The 20525-nt window shown below is 50.7% G+C and overlaps 1 protein-coding gene across 5 annotated transcripts in view; it reads left to right on the top strand.

Moving 5' to 3' along the window:
• Positions 1–20525, top strand: part of LOC109876944 (microtubule-associated protein 2) — a 98258-nt gene that overhangs the window by 863 nt on the left and 76870 nt on the right. The gene's annotated exons all lie outside the window — the stretch shown is intronic.

Below are 20525 nucleotides of genomic sequence, written 5' to 3'. Positions count from 1 at the left end.
CTTTGTTATTCGTTGTTTATTGTTTATTCACTCTTCATGACGTGTAGGCAGGAGCAGTGTTCTAGATCTGATTTGAATGGAGTCTTGGAGCCACACCGTTAGATACAGGAGACCTGCAGTGTCGTCCTATTTACACCATTCAGCACTGCAGTGGAAACCAATGCCCCACAAACCACGTCGATATGCATTGCAATTGTTAACAATGAAAGAGGCGGGGTCATTTTTTAATTATGACGTTTCACAGCAATAGACAATATCAAGCATTTGAAAAAACTCTCAGATCTAAGAGCTTCTGAAAAAGCCCACCCAGACAAATACTTCGGCATTGCCAGGTGCCAACCCTAGACAGCAGCTAGTCTTCTCAGAGTATTGATGTAATAAGGAAATCTACAACATACAGGACATATTCTAAATGTATTTATTAAAAAGCACACATATTTTCCCTCTAAATACTGGGCAGTGCCTAGAGCCCTTAGTTCATATAATGTTACGTGAATCAAATAGCAGCATTGGACATCATTATATTTCCTATATTGAGCCCATTCCACATTAGTACATTGTGATTCTGTGCTCTTTGCGAATCCCCCTGTAACAGGCCAGTACAGCTAATAGATGAGAACCTCTATACCTCAGTTTGATGTCATGACACTTTACAGTAGATACTGACCTCATTCGGACTCTGTTTCCATTACTCTGGCCTGACTGGAGTCTGATTGAAGTTCTATAGTGCTGCTATGCGTTCTCTGATCTAAACGCCTGGTCTTTACATCTTGATGGAGTACAGGGACGTTTGAGTTCCCATGTCTGGATGTGAGAATATTCCTGTGTATAATATAGAGTCTGTGGGGATTTAATGTCCACATAAAACATTCTGTATTGTATAGTGGGATACTATGTTACACATACGGTAGAGGCCTGCCTACTGATCAATACCTCTGGAAAACATGGATGTGTTATGGGAACCAAATGAAAATGCTGTGAATGTTACTGTGTGAATACTGTAGATGTTACAGTACAGTATAGATGATGAAACAAAGGGGGATGAATCAGAAAATAAACATTGATCAGTAATACACCATATGGTTTGGGTTGGAAGACCCAGAAATAGCTTGAACCTAGCCTGGTTAAACTAGCCTCCAGTCTGTTAACCAGGCTACCTTTGACCCCCTACACTAGTAACACTCCTCCTCAATGTCTTCAATCTAGAGATTAGCGGGTGCTCAGTCCAAGCCAAATGGGGTTTGACAAAGTACATTAGGGAGTTCACACTGGACGTGTGTATCCAGTTCCACCATCTCTCCTGTATGGACATTATTCCTAAACTGGGGTATCTGTAATCACAGGAACGAAATGACCTTAATCATAACCTTGAGTGGTACTCTGACTGAGCCCTGAGGAGCCCCAACGGCGGTTCAGTTTCAATCTTCTCCACACTTTGCTGTTGCAAGCCTGGGAAACTGAGTCTGTCTTCGAGTGCCACGTGGGAAATGGATACACACATCAGCTCTGGTTATGCCAAACATGCACACTTGGCTCGGGAGACTTCATTTTACAGGGTAGAAGTTTTGTTTGGATTGAAAAACCATTCATAGGTCTATTTGTACTGTAGGAGTTTGCAAACAGACTTGACGCTAATGTGCGTTTACCTTTTGTCATGCAGATTGGGAATAGTGGTTTGCAGTGCCAAAGTACAGGGGAAACTAGTTCTCTGTAGACTCTCTCTTTCTGCCTCTCTCTCTCCTTCTGCCTCTCTCTCTCCTTCTGCCTCTCTCTCTCGCTCTCCCTCTATCTCTCTTGGTGGCTTTTGAGTGAGAGGTATCAGGTGTGTTTGATGAGAGAGAGCCCACATGCAGGCAGGGTTGTTGGCTAACTCCAACCTGACCTACTGTACACTGACAGAGGCAGATTACACATTACACTGTTGAGTCTATCATCAATGGACTTCTCTAACTGTGATGACCTCTAGTAAGACACTGTGCAGTCGTGTATGTGTGTGTATGTGTGTGAACATGGCCTCTCTACAGGCGTCTAATGAGAGGTGGCTGTGGGGTGGTTTAATGTGTGATTAAGTCTCAGGGTGTCTGAGCTGTCTGTGGAGTCTAAGCTAATTCTCACACGTCTAACAGAGCAGCCGGTCTACTGACCTCCAGCTAGGACGGACACACACACGCACACACACACACACACACACAGACACGCACACACACACACACACACACACACATATAGGGACACGTGTTGAAATGGGGACTGTTTCATCTTGAGTTTTGACCCATAATAGCCCTCATTGATCCGTCAGTGCATTATTGAGTGTATGATATGAACTTGTGAACTTTTGTCTCATATCAGCCAGCACTATTGTCTCCCCTGCCTGTAGCCTCTCTGAAGCTCAGCTCTAACTAACTGTGCAGCAGGCAAGACAGACCCAGACTCTGCAGCCCAAATGGCAGCATAGTTCTGATCTCTTCATAGTGCACTACTGGAGCCCTATAGGCCCTGGTCCAAAGTAGTGCACTGTATAGCGCAGGGGTATTCAACTCTCACCCTACGAGGTCCAGAGCCTGCTGGTTTTCTGTTCTACCTGATCATTTACTGCATCCACTTAGTGTCCCAGGTCTTAATCAGTCTCTGATTAGAGGGAAACAATGAAAAAACACAGTGGGACGGTCTTGGGGGTCCAGAGTTGAGTTTGAGGGGTATAGGGAATAGGAAGCCAGTTAGACCGCATACAGAGTCAGGGCTAAGACCCTGGCTGTGAGTGACCAAGACTCTCCCCTCCCTAGAAGCCACTCTGCCCAATCACTCCTGACAGCCCACGTCACAGTGCATCACAGAGCTGTCCCCTCCCCATATCACAGAGTAGGACACACACCAGGACACACACTAGGACACCCACTAGGACACACACTAGAACACACACCAGGACACACACTAGAATACACTAGGACACACACTAGGACATACACTAGGACACCCACTAGAACACACACTAGGTGACACACTCCCATTTAGGGCACATCGAACCATGTCAACACCCTTCAAATCTATCTACATGCAGAATGCTCTTTATGATAGGATAGAATAGGATAAACTTGAGGAACATAGTCTTAGACACACTGAGTAGAGCACTTACCAAAATAAACACGGTCAATTACACAATCACCTGTAAATTACACAATCACCTGTAAATTACACAATCACCTGTAAATTACACAATCAACTGTAAATTACACAATCACCTGTAAATTACACAATCAACTGTAAATTACACACTACTGTAAATTACACACTCATCATCTATACACAATACATATATTACCCATTACCAATGTCATATTACCTGTTACCAATGTCATATTACCTGTTACCAATGTCATATTACCTGTTACCAATGTCATATTACCTGTTACCAATGTCATATTACCCATTACCAATCTCATATAGGTCTTGTACAACCACATGCATGTACCACCTGTTTATGAAAATATCTCTCAAATGCAGAAACCCTAGTCTTGTTTACAATTGTGTCACAGGGTTGTGTGGGCCCTCTAGGACAATGTACTGTATGTCCTACTGGGGTCTATAGGACGATGTACTGTATGTCCTACTGGGGTCTATAGGACGATGTTCTGTATGTCCTACTGGACCCTCTAGGACGATGTTCTGTATGTCCTACTGGGCCCTCTAGGACAATGTACTGTATGTCCTACTGGGGTCTATAGGACGATGTACTGTATGTCCTACTGGGGTCTATAGGACGATGTTCTGTATGTCCTACTGGACCCTCTAGGACGATGTACTGTATGTCCTACTGGGGTCTATAGGACAATGTACTGTATGTCCTACTGGGGTCTATAGGCCGATGTACTGTATGTCCTACTGGGCCCTGTAGGACGATGTACTGTATGTCCTACTGGGGTCTATAGGACGATGTTCTGTATGTCCTACTGGGGTCTATAGGACGATGTTCTGTATGTCCTACTGGGCCCTATAGGACAATGTACTGTATGTCCTACTGGGGTCTATAGGACAATGTACTGTATGTCCTACTGGGGTCTATAGGCCGATGTACTGTATGTCCTACTGGGGTCTATAGGACGATGTACTGTATGTCCTACTGGGGTCTATAGGACAATGTACTGTATGTCCTACTGGGGTCTATAGGACAATGTTCTGTATGTCCTACTGGGCCCTGTAGGACAATGTTCTGTATGTCCTACTGAGCCCTATAGGACGATGTTCTGTATGTCCTACTGGACCCTATAGGACGATGTTCTGTATGTCCTACTGGGGTCTATTGGATGATGTTCTGTATGTCCTACTGGGCCCTGTAGGACGATGTTCTGTATGTCCTACTGGGCCCTATAGGACGATGTTCTGTATGTCCTACTGGGGTCTATTGGATGATGTACTGTATGTCCTACTGGGGTCTATAGGACGATGTTCTGTATGTCCTACTGGGCCCTATAGGACAATGTACTGTATGTCCTACTGGGGTCTATAGGACAATGTACTGTATGTCCTACTGGGGTCTATAGGACGATGTACTGTATGTCCTACTGGGGTCTATAGGACGATGTACTGTATGTCCTACTGGGGTCTATAGGACAATGTACTGTATGTCCTACTGGGGTCTATAGGACAATGTTCTGTATGTCCTACTGGGCCCTGTAGGACAATGTTCTGTATGTCCTACTGAGCCCTATAGGATGATGTTCTGTATGTCCTACTGGGCCCTATAGGACGATGTTCTGTATGTCCTACTGGGGTCTATTGGATGATGTTCTGTATGTCCTACTGGGCCCTGTAGGACGATGTTCTGTATGTCCTACTGGGCCCTATAGGACGATGTTCTGTATGTCCTACTGGGGTCTATTGGATGATGTACTGTATGTCCTACTGGGGTCTATAGGCCGATGTTCTGTATGTCCTACTGGGGTCTATAGGACGATGTTCTGTATGTCCTACTGGGGTCTATAGGACAATGTTCTGTATGTCCTACTGGGGTCTATAGGCCGATGTACTGTATGTCCTACTGGGGTCTATAGGACGATGTACTGTATGTCCTACTGGGGTCTATAGGACAATGTTCTGTATGTCCTACTGGGGTCTATAGGACAATGTTCTGTATGTCCTACTGGGGTCTATAGGACAATGTTCTGTATGTCCTACTGGGGTCTATAGGACAATGTTCTGTATGTCCTACTGGGGTCTATAGGACAATGTTCTGTATGTCCTACTGTGGATTTATCTCTTCAAGTGTTTCATACTTTGTGATGACATCCTCTGTGGCTTCAGTGTGTCCTCCTTCCAGACCTCATGTAGACAACTGCTCATTAACACATTCTTCACAATATTTGTTTCTATTTTAGGAACTGGTTCCTCCAGACTCTCATTAGGGAAAACACATGGAAAGGAGAGTGATAGGACAGGAGGAGAGGAGAGGAGAGGAGAGGAGAGGAGAGGAGAGGAGAGGAGAGGAGAGGAGAGGAGAGGAGAGGAGAGGAGAGGAGAGGAGAGGAGAGGAGAGGAGAGGAGAGGAGAGGAGAGGAGAGGAGAGGAGAGGAGAGGAGTAATTGGAGAGGAGGAGGAGAGGGTGAGAGGAGAAGAGAAGAGGTGAAGAGGAGAGTGATAGGAGAGGAGAGGAGAGAAGAAGAGGAGAGTGATAGGATAGGAGGAGAGGAGAGGAGGAGAGGAGAGTGAGAGGACAGGAGGAGAGGAGAGGAGAAGAGGAGTGAGAGGACAGGAGGAGAGGAGAGGAGAGGAGGAGAGAGGAGAAAAGGAGAAAAGGAGAAAAGGAAAAAAGGAGAGGAGAAAAGGAGAGGAGAGGGATAGGAGAAGAGAGGAGAAGAGGAGCGTGATAGGAGAGGAGGAGAGGAGAAGGAGGGTGACAGAAGAGAGAGAGAGGAGAAGGAGAGTGACAACAGAGAGAGAGAGGAGGAGAAGGAGGGTGACAGCAGAGAGAGAGGAGGAGAGTGACAGCAGAGAGAGAGGAGAAGGAGAGTGACAGCAGAGAGAGAGAGGAGAAGGAGAGTGACATCAGGAGAGAGGAGAAGGAGAGTGACAGCAGAGAGAGAGAGAGAGGAGAAGGAGAGTGACAGCAGAGAGAGAGAGGAGGAGAGTGACAGCAGAGAGAGAGAGGAGAAGGAGGGTGACAGAAGAGAGAGAGAGGAGAAGGAGGGTGACAGCAGAGAGAGAGGAGGAGAGTGACAGCAGAGAGAGAGAAGAAGGAGAGTGACAGCAGAGAGAGGAGAAGGAGAGTGACAGCAGAGAGAGAGGAGAAGGAGAGTGACAGCAGAGAGAGAGATAGAGGAGAAGGAGAGTGACAGCAGAGAGAGAGAGGAGAAGGAGGGTGACAGCAGAGAGAGAGGAGGAGAGTGACAGCAGAGAGAGAGAGAAGAAGGAGAGTGACAGCAGAGAGAGAGAGGAGGAGAAGGAGGGTGACAGCAGAGAGAGAGGAGGAGAGTGACAGCAGAGAGAGAGGAGAAGGAGAGTGACAGCAGAGAGAGAGAGAGGAGAAGGAGAGTGACAACAGAGAGAGAGAGGAGGAGAAGGAGGGTGACAGCAGAGAGAGAGGAGGAGAGTGACAGCAGAGAGAGAGGAGAAGGAGAGTGACAGCAGAGAGAGAGAGGAGAAGGAGAGTGACATCAGGAGAGAGGAGAAGGAGAGTGACAGCAGAGAGAGAGAGAGAGGAGAAGGAGAGTGACAGCAGAGAGAGAGAGGAGGAGAGTGACAGCAGAGAGAGAGAGGAGAAGGAGGGTGACAGAAGAGAGAGAGAGGAGAAGGAGGGTGACAGCAGAGAGAGAGGAGGAGAGTGACAGCAGAGAGAGAGAAGAAGGAGAGTGACAGCAGAGAGAGGAGAAGGAGAGTGACAGCAGAGAGAGAGGAGAAGGAGAGTGACAGCAGAGAGAGAGATAGAGGAGAAGGAGAGTGACAGCAGAGAGAGAGAGGAGAAGGAGGGTGACAGCAGAGAGAGAGGAGGAGAGTGACAGCAGAGAGAGAGAGAAGAAGGAGAGTGACAGCAGAGAGAGGAGAAGGAGAGTGACAGCAGAGAGAGAGGAGAAGGAGAGTGACAGCAGAGAGAGAGATAGAGGAGAAGGAGAGTGACAGCAGAGAGAGAGATAGAGGAGAAGGAGAGTGACAGCAGAGAGAGAGATAGAGGAGAGGGAGAGTGACAGCAGAGAGAGAGGATAAGGAGAGTGACAGCAGAGAGAGAGGAGAAGGAGAGTGACAGCAGAGAGAGAGAGAGAGAGAGGAGAAGGAGAGTGACAGCAGAGAGAGAGAGGAGGAGAAGGAGAGTGACAGCAGAGAGAGAGAGAGGAGAAGGAGGGTGACAGCAGAGAGAGAGAGGAGAAGGAGAGTGACAGCAGAGAGAGAGGAGGAGAAGGAGAGTGACAGCAGAGAGAGAGAGGAGAAGGAGGGTGACAGCAGAGAGAGAGGAGGAGAGCGACAGCAGAGAGAGAGAGAGGAGAAGGAGAGTGACAGCAGAGAGAGAGGAGAAGGAGAGTGACAGCAGAGAGAGAGGAGAAGGAGAGTCACAGCAGAGAGAGAGATAGAGGAGAAGGAGAGTCACAGCAGAGAGAGAGAGGAGAAGGAGGGTGACAGCAGAGAGAGAGAGGAGAAGGAGAGTGACAGCAGAGAGAGAGAGGAGAAGGAGAGTGACAGCAGTGAGAGAGAGGAGAAATAAAGTGACAGCAGAGAGAGAGAGGAGAAGGAGTGACAGCAGAGAGAGGAGAAGGAGGGTGATAGCAGAGAGAGAGAGGAGAAGGAGAGTGACAGCAGAGAGAGAGGGGAGGAGAAGGAGTGTGACAGCAGAGAGAGGAGAAGGAGGGTGGCAGCAGAGAGAGAGAGGAGAAGGAGAGTGACAGCAGAGAGAGAGATAGAGGAGAAGGAGAGTGACAGCAGAGAGAGAGAGGAGGAGAAGGAGAGTGACAGCAGAGAGAGAGAGAGGAGAAGGAGGGTGACAGCAGAGAGAGAGAGGAGAAGGAGAGTGACAGCAGAGAGAGAGGAGGAGAAGGAGAGTGACAGCAGAGAGAGAGAGGAGAAGGAGGGTGACAGCAGAGAGAGAGGAGGAGAGCGACAGCAGAAAGAGAGGAGAAGGAGAGTAACAGCAGAGCGTAGAGAGGAGAAGGAGAGTGACAGCAGAGAGAGAGAGGAGAAGGAGGGTGACAGCAGAGAGAGAGAGGAGAAGGAAAGTGACAGGAGAGAGAGAGGAGAAGGAGAGTGACAGCAGAGAGAGAGAGGAGAAGGAGAGTGACAGCAGAGAGAGAGAGGAGAAGGAGAGTGACAGCAGAGAGAGAGAGGAGAAGAAGAGTGACAGCAGAGAGAGGAGAAGGAGAGTGACAGGAGAGAGAGAGGAGAAGGAGAGTAACAGCAGAGCGTAGAGAGGAGAAGGAGAGTGACAGCAGAGAGAGAGAGGAGAAGGAGGGTGACAGCAGAGAGAGAGAGGAGAAGGAAAGTGACAGGAGAGAGAGAGGAGAAGGAGAGTGACAGCAGAGAGAGAGAGGAGAAGGAGAGTGACAGCAGAGAGAGAGAGGAGAAGGAGAGTGACAGCAGAGAGAGAGAGGAGAAGGAGAGTGACAGCAGAGAGAGGAGAAGGAGGGTGACAGCAGAGAGAGAGGAGAAGGAGAGTGACAGCAGAGAGAGAGGAGAAGGAGGGTGACAGCAGAGAGAGAGGAGAAGGAGAGTGACAGCAGAGAGAGAGAGGAGAAGGAGAGTGACAGAAGAGAGAGAGAGGAGAGGAGGGTGACAGCAGAGAGAGAGAGGAGGAGAGTGACAGCAGAGAGAGAGAGAGAGAGAGGAGGAGAGTGACAGCAGAGAGAGAGAGGAGAAGGAAGGTGACAGAAGAGAGAGAGAGAGAGAGAGAGAGAGGGAGAAGGAGAGTGACAGCAGAGAGAGAGAGGAGGAGAAGGAGAGTGACAGCAGAGAGAGAGAGAGGAGAAGGAGAGTGACAGCAGAGAGAGAGAGGAGAAGGAGAGTGACAGCAGAGAGAGAGAGAGGAGAAGGAGAGTGACAGCAGAGAGAGAGGGGAGGAGAAAGAGAGTGACAGCAGAGAGAGGAGAAGGAGGGTGACAGCAGAGAGAGAGAGGAGGAGAAGGAGAGTGACGGAAGAGAGAGAGAGGAGAAGGAGAGTGACAGCAGAGAGAGAGGAGAAGGAGGGTGACAGCAGAGAGAGAGAGGAGAAGGAGAGTGACAGCAGAGAGAGAGAGGAGAAGGAGAGTGACAGCAGAGAGAGAAGAGAAGGAGAGTGACAGCAGAGAGAGAGAGAAGGAGGGTGACAGCAGAGAGAGAGAGGAGAAGGAGGGTGACAGCAGAGAGAGAGAGGAGAAGGAGAGTGACAGGAGAGAGAGAGAGGAGAAGGAGAGTGACAGCAGAGAGAGAGAGGAGAAGGAGAGTGACAACAGAGAGAGAGGGGAGAAGGAGAGTGACAGCAGAGAGAGAGGAGAAGGAGAGTGACAGCAGAGAGAGAGAGGAGAAGGAGAGTGACAGCAGAGAGAGAGAGGAGAAGGAGAGTGACAGCAGAGAGAGGATAAGGAAGGTGACAGCAGAGAGAGAGGAGAAGGAGAGTGACAGCAGAGAGAGAGAGGAGAAGGAGGGTGACAGCAGAGAGAGAGGAGAAGGAGAGTGACAGCAGAGAGAGAGAGGAGAAGGAGAGTGACAACAGAGAGAGAGAGGAGAAGGAGGGTGACAGCAGAGAGAGAGAGGAGAAGGAGAGTGACAACAGAGAGAGAGAGGAGAAGGAGAGTGACAGCAGAGAGAGAGAGAAGGAGGGTGACAGCAGAGAGAGAGAGGACAAGGAGGGTGACAGCAGAGAGAGAGAGGAGAAGGAGAGTGACAGCAGAGAGAGGATAAGGAAGGTGACAGCAGAGAGAGAGGAGAAGGAGAGTGACAGCAGAGAGAGAGGAGAAGGAGAGTAACAGCAGAGCGTAGAGAGGAGAAGGAGAGTGACAGCAGAGAGAGAGAGGAGAAGGAGGGTGACAGCAGAGAGAGAGAGGGGAAGGAAAGTGACAGGAGAGAGAGAGGAGAAGGAGAGTGACAGAAGAGAGAGAGAGGAGAAGGAGAGTGACAGCAGAGAGAGAGAGGAGAAGGAGAGTGACAGCAGAGAGAGAGAGGAGAAGGAGGGTGACAGCAGAGAGAGAGAGGAGAAGGAGAGTGACAGCAGAGAGAGGAGAAGGAGGGTGACAGCAGAGAGAGAGGAGAAGGAGAGTGACAGCAGAGAGAGAGGAGAAAGGAGAGTGACAGCAGGAGAGAGAGGAGAGAAGAGGTGACAGCAGAGAGACGAGAAGGAGGGTGACAGCAGAGAGAGAGAGGAGAAGGAGAGTGATAGCAGAGAGAGAGGAGAAGAGAGTGACAGCAGAGAGAGGAGAAGGAGAGTGACAGGAGAGAGAGAGGAGAAGGAGAGTAACAGCAGAGCGTAGAGAGGAGAAGGAGAGTGACAGCAGAGAGAGAGAGGAGAAGGAGTTTGACAGCAGAGAGAGAGAGGAGAAGGAAAGTGACAGGAGAGAGAGAGGAGAAGGAGAGTGACAGCAGAGAGAGAGAGGAGAAGGAGAGTGACAGCAGAGAGAGAGAGGAGAAGGAGAGTGACAGCAGAGAGAGAGAGGAGAAGGAGAGTGACAGCAGAGAGAGGAGAAGGAGGGTGACAGCAGAGAGAGAGGAGAAGGAGAGTGACAGCAGAGAGAGAGGAGAAGGAGAGTGACAGCAGAGAGAGAGGAGAAGGAAGAGTGACAGCAGAGAGAGAGAGGAGAAGGAAGAGTGGACAGAAGAGAGAGAGAGAGAGGAGAGGAGGGTGGACAGCAAGAGAGAGAGGAGGAGGAGAGTGACAGCAGGAGAGAGAGAGAGAGGAGGAGAGTGACAGCAGAGAGAGAGAGAGGAGGAGTGACAGCAGAAAGAGAGAGGAGAAGGAGGGGTGACAGAAGAGAGAGAGAGAGAGAGAGGAGAAGGAGAGTGACAGCAGAGAGAGAGAGGAGGAGAAGGAGAGTGACAGCAGAGAGAGAGAGAGGAGAAGGAGAGTGACAGCAGAGAGAGAGAGGAGAAGGAGAGTGACAGCAGAGAGACGAGAAGGAGGGTGGACAGCAGAGAGAGAGAGGAGAAGGAGAGTGATAGCAGAGAGAGAGAGGAGAAGAAGAGTGACAGCAGAGAGAGGAGAAGGAGAGTGACAGGAGAGAGAGAGGAGAAGGAGAGTAACAGCAGAGCGTAGAGAGGAGAAGGAGAGTGACAGCAGAGAGAGAGAGGAGAAGGAGGGTGACAGCAGAGAGAGAGAGGAGAAGGAAAGTGACAGGAGAGAGAGAGGAGAAGGAGAGTGACAGCAGAGAGAGAGAGAGAAGGAGAGTGACAGCAGATGAGAGAGAGGAGAAGGAGAGTGACAGCAGAGAGAGAGAGGAGAAGGAGAGTGACAGCAGAGAGAGGAGAAGGAGGGTGACAGCAGAGAGAGAGGAGAAGGAGAGTGACAGCAGAGAGAGAGGAGAAGGAGGCGTGACAGCAGAGAGAGAGGAGAAGGAGAGTGACAGCAGAGAGAGAGAGGAGAAGGAGAGTGACAGAAGAGAGAGAGAGAGGAGAGGAGGGTGACAGCAGAGAGAGAGAGGAGGAGAGTGACAGCAGAGAGAGAGAGAGAGAGAGGAGGAGAGTGACAGCAGAGAGAGAGAGGAGAAGGAAGGTGACAGAAGAGGAGAGAGAGAGAGAGAGAGAGAGAGAGGAGAAGGAGGGTGGACAGCAGAGAGAGGAGAGGAGAAGGAAAGTGACAGGAGAGAGAGAGGAGAAGGAGAGTGACAGCAGAGAGAGAGAGGAGAAGGAGAGTGACAGCAGAGAGAGAGAGGAGAAGGAGAGTGACAGCAGAGAGAGGAGAAGGAGGGTGGACAGCAGAGAGAGGAGAAGGAGAGTGACAGCAGAGAGAGAGGAGAAGGAGAGTGACAGCAGAGAGAGAGGAGAAGGAGAGTGACAGCAGAGAGAGAGAGGAGAAGGAGAGTGACAGAAGAGAGAGAGAGAGGAGAGGAGGGTGACAGCAGAGAGAGAGAGGAGGAGAGTGACAGCAGAGAGAGAGAGAGAGGAGGAGAGTGACAGCAGAGAGAGAGAGAGGAGGAGTGACAGCAGAAAGAGAGAGGAGAAGGAGGGTGACAGAAGAGAGAGAGAGAGAGAGAGGAGAAGGAGAGTGACAGCAGAGAGAGAGAGGAGGAGAAGGAGAGTGACAGCAGAGAGAGAGAGAGGAGAAGGAGAGTGACAGCAGAGAGAGAGAGGAGAAGGAGAGTGACAGCAGAGAGACGAGAAGGAGGGTGACAGCAGAGAGAGAGAGGAGAAGGAGAGTGATAGCAGAGAGAGAGAGGAGAAGAAGAGTGACAGCAGAGAGAGGAGAAGGAGAGTGACAGGAGAGAGAGAGGAGAAGGAGAGTAACAGCAGAGCGTAGAGAGGAGAAGGAGAGTGACAGCAGAGAGAGAGAGGAGAAGGAGGGTGACAGCAGAGAGAGAGAGGAGAAGGAAAGTGACAGGAGAGAGAGAGGAGAAGGAGAGTGACAGCAGAGAGAGAGAGGAGAAGGAGAGTGACAGCAGAGAGAGAGAGGAGAAGGAGAGTGACAGCAGAGAGAGAGAGGAGAAGGAGAGTGACAGCAGAGAGAGGAGAAGGAGGGTGACAGCAGAGAGAGAGGAGAAGGAGAGTGACAGCAGAGAGAGAGGAGAAGGAGGGTGACAGCAGAGAGAGAGGAGAAGGAGAGTGACAGCAGAGAGAGAGAGGAGAAGGAGAGTGACAGAAGAGAGAGAGAGAGGAGAGGAGGGTGACAGCAGAGAGAGAGAGGAGGAGAGTGACAGCAGAGAGAGAGAGAGAGAGAGGAGGAGAGTGACAGCAGAGAGAGAGAGGAGAAGGAAGGTGACAGGAGAGAGAGAGAGAGAGAGAGAGAGAGAGAGAGAGAGAGAGAGAGAGGAGAAGGAGAGTGACAGCAGAGAGAGAGAGGAGGAGAAGGAGAGTGACAGCAGAGAGAGAGAGAGGAGAAGGAGAGTGACAGCAGAGAGAGAGAGGAGAAGGAGAGTGACAGCAGAGAGAGAGAGAGGAGAAGGAGAGTGACAGCAGAGAGAGAGGGGAGGAGAAAGAGAGTGACAGCAGAGAGAGGAGAAGGAGGGTGACAGCAGAGAGAGAGAGGAGGAGAAGGAGAGTGATGGAAGAGAGAGAGAGGAGAAGGAGAGTGACAGCAGAGAGAGAGGAGAAGGAGGGTGACAGCAGAGAGAGAGAGGAGAAGGAGAGTGACAGCAGAGAGAGAGAGGAGAAGGAGAGTGACAGCAGAGAGAGAAGAGAAGGAGAGTGACAGCAGAGAGAGAGAGAAGGAGGGTGACAGCAGAGAGAGAGAGGAGAAGGAGGGTGACAGCAGAGAGAGAGAGGAGAAGCAGAGTGACAGGAGAGAGAGAGAGAGAGAGGAGAAGGAGAGTGACAGCAGAGAGAGAGAGGAGAAGGAGAGTGACAACAGAGAGAGAGGGGAGAAGGAGAGTGACAGCGGAGAGAGAGGAGAAGGAGAGTGACAGCAGAGAGAGAGAGGAGAAGGAGAGTGACAGCAGAGAGAGAGAGGAGAAGGAGAGTGACAGCAGAGAGAGGATAAGGAAGGTGACAGCAGAGAGAGAGGAGAAGGAGAGTGACAGCAGAGAGAGAGAGGAGAAGGAGGGTGACAGCAGAGAGAGAGGAGAATGAGAGTGACAGCAGAGAGAGAGAGGAGAAGGAGAGTGACAACAGAGAGAGAGAGGAGAAGGAGGGTGACAGCAGAGAGAGAGAGGAGAAGGAGAGTGACAACAGAGAGAGAGAGGAGAAGGAGAGTGACAGCAGAGAGAGAGAGAAGGAGGGTGACAGCAGAGAGAGAGAGGACAAGGAGGGTGACAGCAGAGAGAGAGAGGAGAAGGAGAGTGACAGCAGAGAGAGGATAAGGAAGGTGACAGCAGAGAGGAGAGGAGAAGGAGAGTGACAGCAGAGAGAGAGGAGAAGGAGAGTAACAGCAGAGCGTAGAGAGGAGAAGGAGAGTGACAGCAGAGAGAGAGAGGAGAAGGAGGGTGACAGCAGAGAGAGAGAGGAGAAGGAAAGTGACAGGAGAGATAGAGGAGAAGGAGAGTGACAGCAGAGAGAGAGAGGAGAAGGAGAGTGACAGCAGAGAGAGAGAGGAGAAGGAGAGTGACAGCAGAGAGAGAGAGGAGAAGGAGGGTGACAGCAGAGAGAGAGGAGAAGGAGAGTGACAGCAGAGAGAGAGGAGAAGGAGGGTGACAGCAGAGAAGGAGAAGGAGAGTGACAGCAGAGAGAGAGAGGAGAAGGAGAGTGACAGAAGAGAGAGAGAGAGGAGAGGAGGGTGACAGCAGAGAGAGAGAGGAGAAGGAGGGTGACAGCAGAGAGAGAGAGGAGAAGGAAAGTGACAGGAGAGAGAGAGGAGAAGGAGAGTGACAGCAGAGAGAGAGAGGAGAAGGAGAGTGACAGCAGAGAGAGAGAGGAGAAGGGAGTTGACAGCAGAGAGAGAGAGGAGAAGGAGAGTGACAGCAGAGAGAGGAGAAGGAGGGTGACAGCAGAGAGAGAGAGAAGGAGAGTGACAGCAGAGAGAGAGGAGAAGGAGGGTGACAGCAGAGAGAGAGGAGAAGGAGAGTGACAGCAGAGAGAGAGAGAGAAGGAGAGTGACAGAAGAGAGAGAGAGGAGGAGGGGACAGCAGAGAGAGAGAGGAGAGAGTGACAGCAGAAGAGAGAGAGAGGAGGAGAGTGACAGCCAGAGAGAGAGAGACGGAGAGGAAGTGACAGAGAGAGAGAGAGAGAGATGGGAAGAGAGAGAGGAGAGAGGACGAGAGAGAGAGAGAGAGAGAGAGAGGAGAAGGCAGAGGTGACAGCAGAGAGAGAGAGGAGGAGAAGGAGAGTGACAGCAGAGAGAGAGAGAGGAGAAGGAGAGTGACAGCAGAGAGAGAGAGGAGAAGGAGAGTGACAGCAGAGAGAGAGAGAGGAGAAGGAGAGTGACAGCAGAGAGAGAGGGGAGGAGAAAGAGAGTGACAGCAGAGAGAGGAGAAGGAGGGTGACAGCAGAGAGAGAGAGGAGGAGAAGGAGAGTGATGAAGAGAGAGAGAGGAGAAGGAGAGTGACAGCAGAGAGAGAGGAGAAGGAGGGTGACAGCAGAGAGAGAGAGGAGAAGGAAGAGTGACAGGCAGAGAGAGAGAGGAGAAGGAGAGTGACAGCAGAGAGAGAAGAGAAGGAGAGTGACAGCAGAGAGAGAGAGAAGGAGGGTGACAGCAGAGAGAGAGAGGAGAAGGAGGGTGACAGCAGAGAGAGAGAGGAGAAGCAGAGTGACAGGAGAGAGAGAGAGAGGAGAAGGAGAGTGACAGCAGAGAGAGAGAGGAGAAGGAGAGTGACAACAGAGAGAGAGGGGAGAAGGAGAGTGACAGCGGAGAGAGAGGAGAAGGAGAGTGACAGCAGAGAGAGAGAGGAGAAGGAGAGTGACAGCAGAGAGAGAGAGGAGAAGGAGAGTGACAGCAGAGAGAGGATAAGGAAGGTGACAGCAGAGAGAGAGGAGAAGGAGAGTGACAGCAGAGAGAGAGAGGAGAAGGAGGGTGACAGCAGAGAGAGAGGAGAATGAGAGTGACAGCAGAGAGAGAGAGGAGAAGGAGAGTGACAACAGAGAGAGAGAGGAGAAGGAGGGTGACAGCAGAGAGAGAGAGGAGAAGGAGAGTGACAACAGAGAGAGAGAGGAGAAGGAGAGTGACAGCAGAGAGAGAGAGAAGGAGGGTGACAGCAGAGAGAGAGAGGACAAGGAGGGTGACAGCAGAGAGAGAGAGGAGAAGGAGAGTGACAGCAGAGAGAGGATAAGGAAGGTGACAGCAGAGAGAGAGGAGAAGGAGAGTGACAGCAGAGAGAGAGGAGAAGGAGAGTAACAGCAGAGCGTAGAGAGGAGAAGGAGAGTGACAGCAGAGAGAGAGAGGAGAAGGAGGGTGACAGCAGAGAGAGAGAGGAGAAGGAAAGTGACAGGAGAGATAGAGGAGAAGGAGAGTGACAGCAGAGAGAGAGAGGAGAAGGAGAGTGACAGCAGAGAGAGAGAGGAGAAGGAGAGTGACAGCAGAGAGAGAGAGGAGAAGGAGGGTGACAGCAGAGAGAGAGGAGAAGGAGAGTGACAGCAGAGAGAGAGGAGAAGGAGGGTGACAGCAGAGAGAGAGGAGAGGAGAGTGACAGCAGAGAGAGAGAGGAGAAGGAGAGTGACAGAAGAGAGAGAGAGAGGAGAGGAGGGTGACAGCAGAGAGAGAGAGGAGGAGAGTGACAGCAGAGAGAGAGAGAGAGAGGAGGAGAGTGACAGCAGAGAGAGAGAGGAGAAGGAAGGTGACAGAAGAGAGAGAGAGAGAGAGAGAGAGAGAGAGAGGAGAAGGAGAGTGACAGCAGAGAGAGAGAGAGGAGAAGGAGAGTGACAGCAGAGAGAGAGAGGAGAAGGAGAGTGACAGCAGAGAGAGAGGAGAAGGAGAGTGACAGCAGAGAGAGAGGGGAGGAGAAAGAGAGTGACAGCAGAGAGAGGAGAAGGAGGGTGACAGCAGAGAGAGAGAGGAGAAGGAGAGTGACAGGAGAGAGAGAGATGAGAAGGAGAGTGACAGCAGAGAGAGAGAGGAGAAGGAGAGTGACAGCAGAGAGAGAGATGAGAAGGAGAGTGACAGCAGAGAGAGAGAGGAGAAGGAGAGTGACAGCAGAGAGAGGATAAGGAAGGTGACAGCAGAGAGAGAGGAGAAGGAGAGTGACAGCAGAGAGAGAGAGAGGAGAAGGAGGGTGACAGCAGAGAGAGAGGAGAAGGAGGGTGACAGCAGAGAGAGAGGAGAAGGAGAGTGACAGCAGAGAGAGAGAGGAGAAGGAGAGTGACAGAAGAGAGAGAGAGAGGAGAAGGAGGGTGACAGCAGAGAGAGAGAGAGGAGGAGAGTGACAGCAGAGAGAGAGAGAGAGGAGGAGAGTGACAGCAGAGAGAGAGAGGAGGAGAGTGACAGCAGAAAGAGAGAGGAGAAGGAGGGTGACAGAAGAGAGAGAGAGAGAGGAGAAGGAGAGTGACAGCAGAGAGAGAGAGGAGGAGAAGGAGAGTGACAGCAGAGAGAGAGAGAGGAGAAGGAGAGTGACAGCAGAGAGACAGAGGAGAATGAGAGTGACAGCAGAGAGAGAGAGGAGAAGGAGAGTGACAGCAGAGAGAGAGGGGAGGAGAAGGAGCATGACAGCAGAGAGAGGAGAAGGAGGGTGACAGCAGAGAGAGAGAGGAGAAGGAGAGTGACAGCAGAGAGAGAGAGGAGAAGGAGAGTGACAGCAGAGAGAGAGAGAGGAGAAGGAGAGTGACAGCAGAGAGAGGAGAAGGAGGGTGACAGCAGAGAGAGAGAGGAGAAGGAGAGTGACAGCAGAGAGAGAGAGGAGAAGGAGAGTGACAGCAGAAATAGAGGAGAAAGAGAGTGACAGCCGAGAGAGAGATAGAGGAGAAGGAGAGTGACAGCAGAGAGAGAGAGGAGAAGGAGGGTGTCAGCAGAGAGAGAGAGGAGAAGGAGAGTGACAGCAGAGAGAGAGAGGAGAAGAAGAGTGACAGCAGAGATAGAGAGGAGAAGGAGGGTGACAGCAGAGAGAGAGGAGAAGGAGGGTGACAGCAGAGAGAGAGAGGAGAAGGAGAGTGACAGCAGAGAGAGAGATAGAGGAGAAGGAGTGTGACAGAAGAGAGAGAGAGGAGAAGGAGAGTGACAGCAGAGAGAGAGAGGAGAAGAAGAGTGACAGCAGAGAGAGAGAGAGGAGAAGGAGGGTGACAGCAGAGAGAGAGAGGAGAAGGATAGTGACAGCAGAGAGAGAGAGGAGAAGAAGAGTGACAGCAGAGAGAGAGAGGAGAAGGAGGGTGACAGCAGAGAGAGAGAGGAGAAATAAAGTGACAGCAGAGAGAGAGGAGAAGGAGAGTGACAGCAGAGAGAGGAGAAGGAGGGTGACAGCAAGAGAGAGAGAGGAGAAGGAGAGTGACAGCAGAGAGAGAGAGGAGAAGGAGAGTGACAGCAGAAAGAGAGGAGAAGGAGAGTGACAGCCGAGAGAGAGAGATAGAGGAGAAGGAGAGTGACACCAGAGAGAGAGAGGAGAAGGAGGGTTGTCAGCAGAGAGAGAGAGGAGAAGGAGAGTGACAGCAGAGAGAGAGATAGAGGAGAAGGAGTGTGACAGCAGAGAGAGAGAGAAGGAGGAGGGTGACAGCAGAGAGAGAGAGGAGAAGGAGAGTGACAGCAGAGAGAGAGAGGAGAAGAAGAGTGACAGCAGAGAGAGAGAGGAGGAGAGTGACAGCAGAGAGAGAGAGTAGAAGGAGGGTGACAGCAGAGAGAGAGAGGAGGAGAGTGACAGCAGAGAGAGAGAGGAGAAGGAGGGTGACAGAAGAGAGAGAGAGGAGAAGGAGAGTGACAGCAGAGAGAGAGAGGAGAAGAAGAGTGACAGCAGAGAGAGAGAGGAGAAGGAGGGTGACAGCAGAGAGAGAGAGGAGGAGAGTGACAGCAGAGAGAGAGAGGAGAAGGAGAGTGACAGCAGAGAGAGAGAGGAGAAGGAGAGTGACAGCAGAGAGAGAGAGGAGAAGGAGAGTGACAGCAGAGAGAGAGAGGAGAAGGAGAGTGACAGCAGAGAGAGAGAGGAGAAGGAGAGTGACAGCAGAGAGAGAGAGGAGAAGGAAAGTGACAGGAGGCCAGTCCACTGGTGGGTAAGAAACCGGTAATGAGTCTAGCTCCCAGGATCTCTGGCCCCAGGCCCTGCTGTTAGTTAGCCTAGTGTAAATAGCCTACCGTAGCCATTCAGCCTTTATGGCTTCCAGATGTTGGAGGCTAAACAGCGCCGCTTGTTTTCAGCAGTAAATATCCTGCTTGGGCAAGATGTGGAAAGCGGCTGGCCTCTCATTCAACAGTGAATGAACCCCTTTGTTCGTCGTCCCCACATTGTTCACTATATCACTCATGTTGAGTTTCGCAACCACTTGATAGGCAATGTCATGCTTTTTATGTGTGAATGTGTTTTTTGGTCAAATGTTGTGGAAAGGTTTGGGGGAAACTAGCGTGCAACATGGAAATAATTCCTTCCTGTCGACTCCCTGGGGATGTAGGGCACATTTCTGCTCAAGAGTCCGGCGCTTCCCAATGTCCCATGATGAAGACCTCTCTTCTGTGTGTGTGTGTGTGTGTGTGTGTGTGTGTGTGTGTGTGTGTGTGTGTGTGTGTGTGTGTGTGTGTGTGTGTGTGTGTGTGTGTGTGTGTGCGTGTGAGAGACAGAAGCCCTAATTCGGTGGAAGTGCACAGAGAGTCCCTCTATTTAGTCAGTGTGAAACACAGGACCAGATGGGAGGGTCTGAATGCACTGCAACGTTACATGACATTCCTGCAGGCTTTTATAAGACCGTTTTAACACAGCAGCTGTGTGTGTGTGTGTGTGTGTGTGTGTGTGTGTGTGTGTGTGTGTGTGTGTGTGTGTGTGTGTGTGTGTGTGTGTGTGTGTGTGTGTGTGTGTGTGTGTGTGTGTGTTGCGCGTGCATGGCCTTTGGATGCTGGCCAGGTTGGCTTATTATGCAATTGGGCGTACAAAATAAGTATTGTGGGACTTGTAAGGAGTTGTTTCCTAGACACCCCAATACACAGGCTCTCACACTCTCATCTTGGCACTAGACTTGTCCTGCACCCTTATTAGTAGTAGTACGGTAGTCAGCCCTCCACTCTGTATTGGCATGTCCTCCTCTAGCTACAACCCCCTGATCTCTGTAAAGTGTTGACTGCCTAGTGCCAAGTGTGCCCCACAAGGGTCTCTGTCACCACGACAACACCTGCCATGGAAACAAGAGCCTTGAGGGATCAGCCCTTTGAGGCTTACTCAATCTATAGGGCCTCTTTGTATCTCTGTCTGGATCTATAGGGTCTCTGTGTATCTCTGTCTGGATCTATAGGGACTCTGTGTATCTCTGTCTGGATCTATAGGGCCTGTGTGTATCTCTGTCTGGATATAGAGGGTCTCTGTGTATCTCTGTCTGGATATAGAGGGTCTCTGTGTATCTCTGTCTGGATATATAGGGTCTCTGTGTATCTCTGTCTGGATATAGAGGGTCTCTGTGTATCTCTGTCTGGATATAGAGGGTCTCTGTGTATCTCTGTCTGGATATATAGGGTCTCTGTGTATCTCTGTCTGGATATAGAGGGTCTCTGTGTATCTCTGTCTGGATATAGAGGGTCTCTGTGTATCTCTGTCTGGATATAGAGGGTCTCTGTGTATCTCTGTCTGGATATAGAGGGTCTCTGTGTATCTCTGTCTGGATATAGAGGGTCTCTGTGTATCTCTGTCTGGATATATAGGGTCTCTGTGTATCTCTGTCTGGATCTATAGGGCCTGTGTGTATCTCTGTCTGGATATAGAGGGTCTCTGTGTATCTCTGTCTGGATATAGAGGGTCTCTGTGTATCTCTGTCTGGATATAGAGGGTCTCTGTGTATCTCTGTCTGGATATAGAGGGTCTCTGTGTATCTCTGTCTGGATATAGAGGGTCTCTGTGTATCTCTGTCTGGATATATAGGGTCTCTGTGTATCTCTGTCTGGATCT

This window comes from Oncorhynchus kisutch, unplaced genomic scaffold (genome assembly GCF_002021735.2).
Source record: "Oncorhynchus kisutch isolate 150728-3 unplaced genomic scaffold, Okis_V2 Okis05a-Okis16b_hom, whole genome shotgun sequence".
NCBI lineage: Eukaryota > Metazoa > Chordata > Actinopteri > Salmoniformes > Salmonidae > Oncorhynchus > Oncorhynchus kisutch.
Note: the sequence above shows the minus strand (reverse complement) of the source record. Positions and strands in the feature narration are given on the sequence as shown.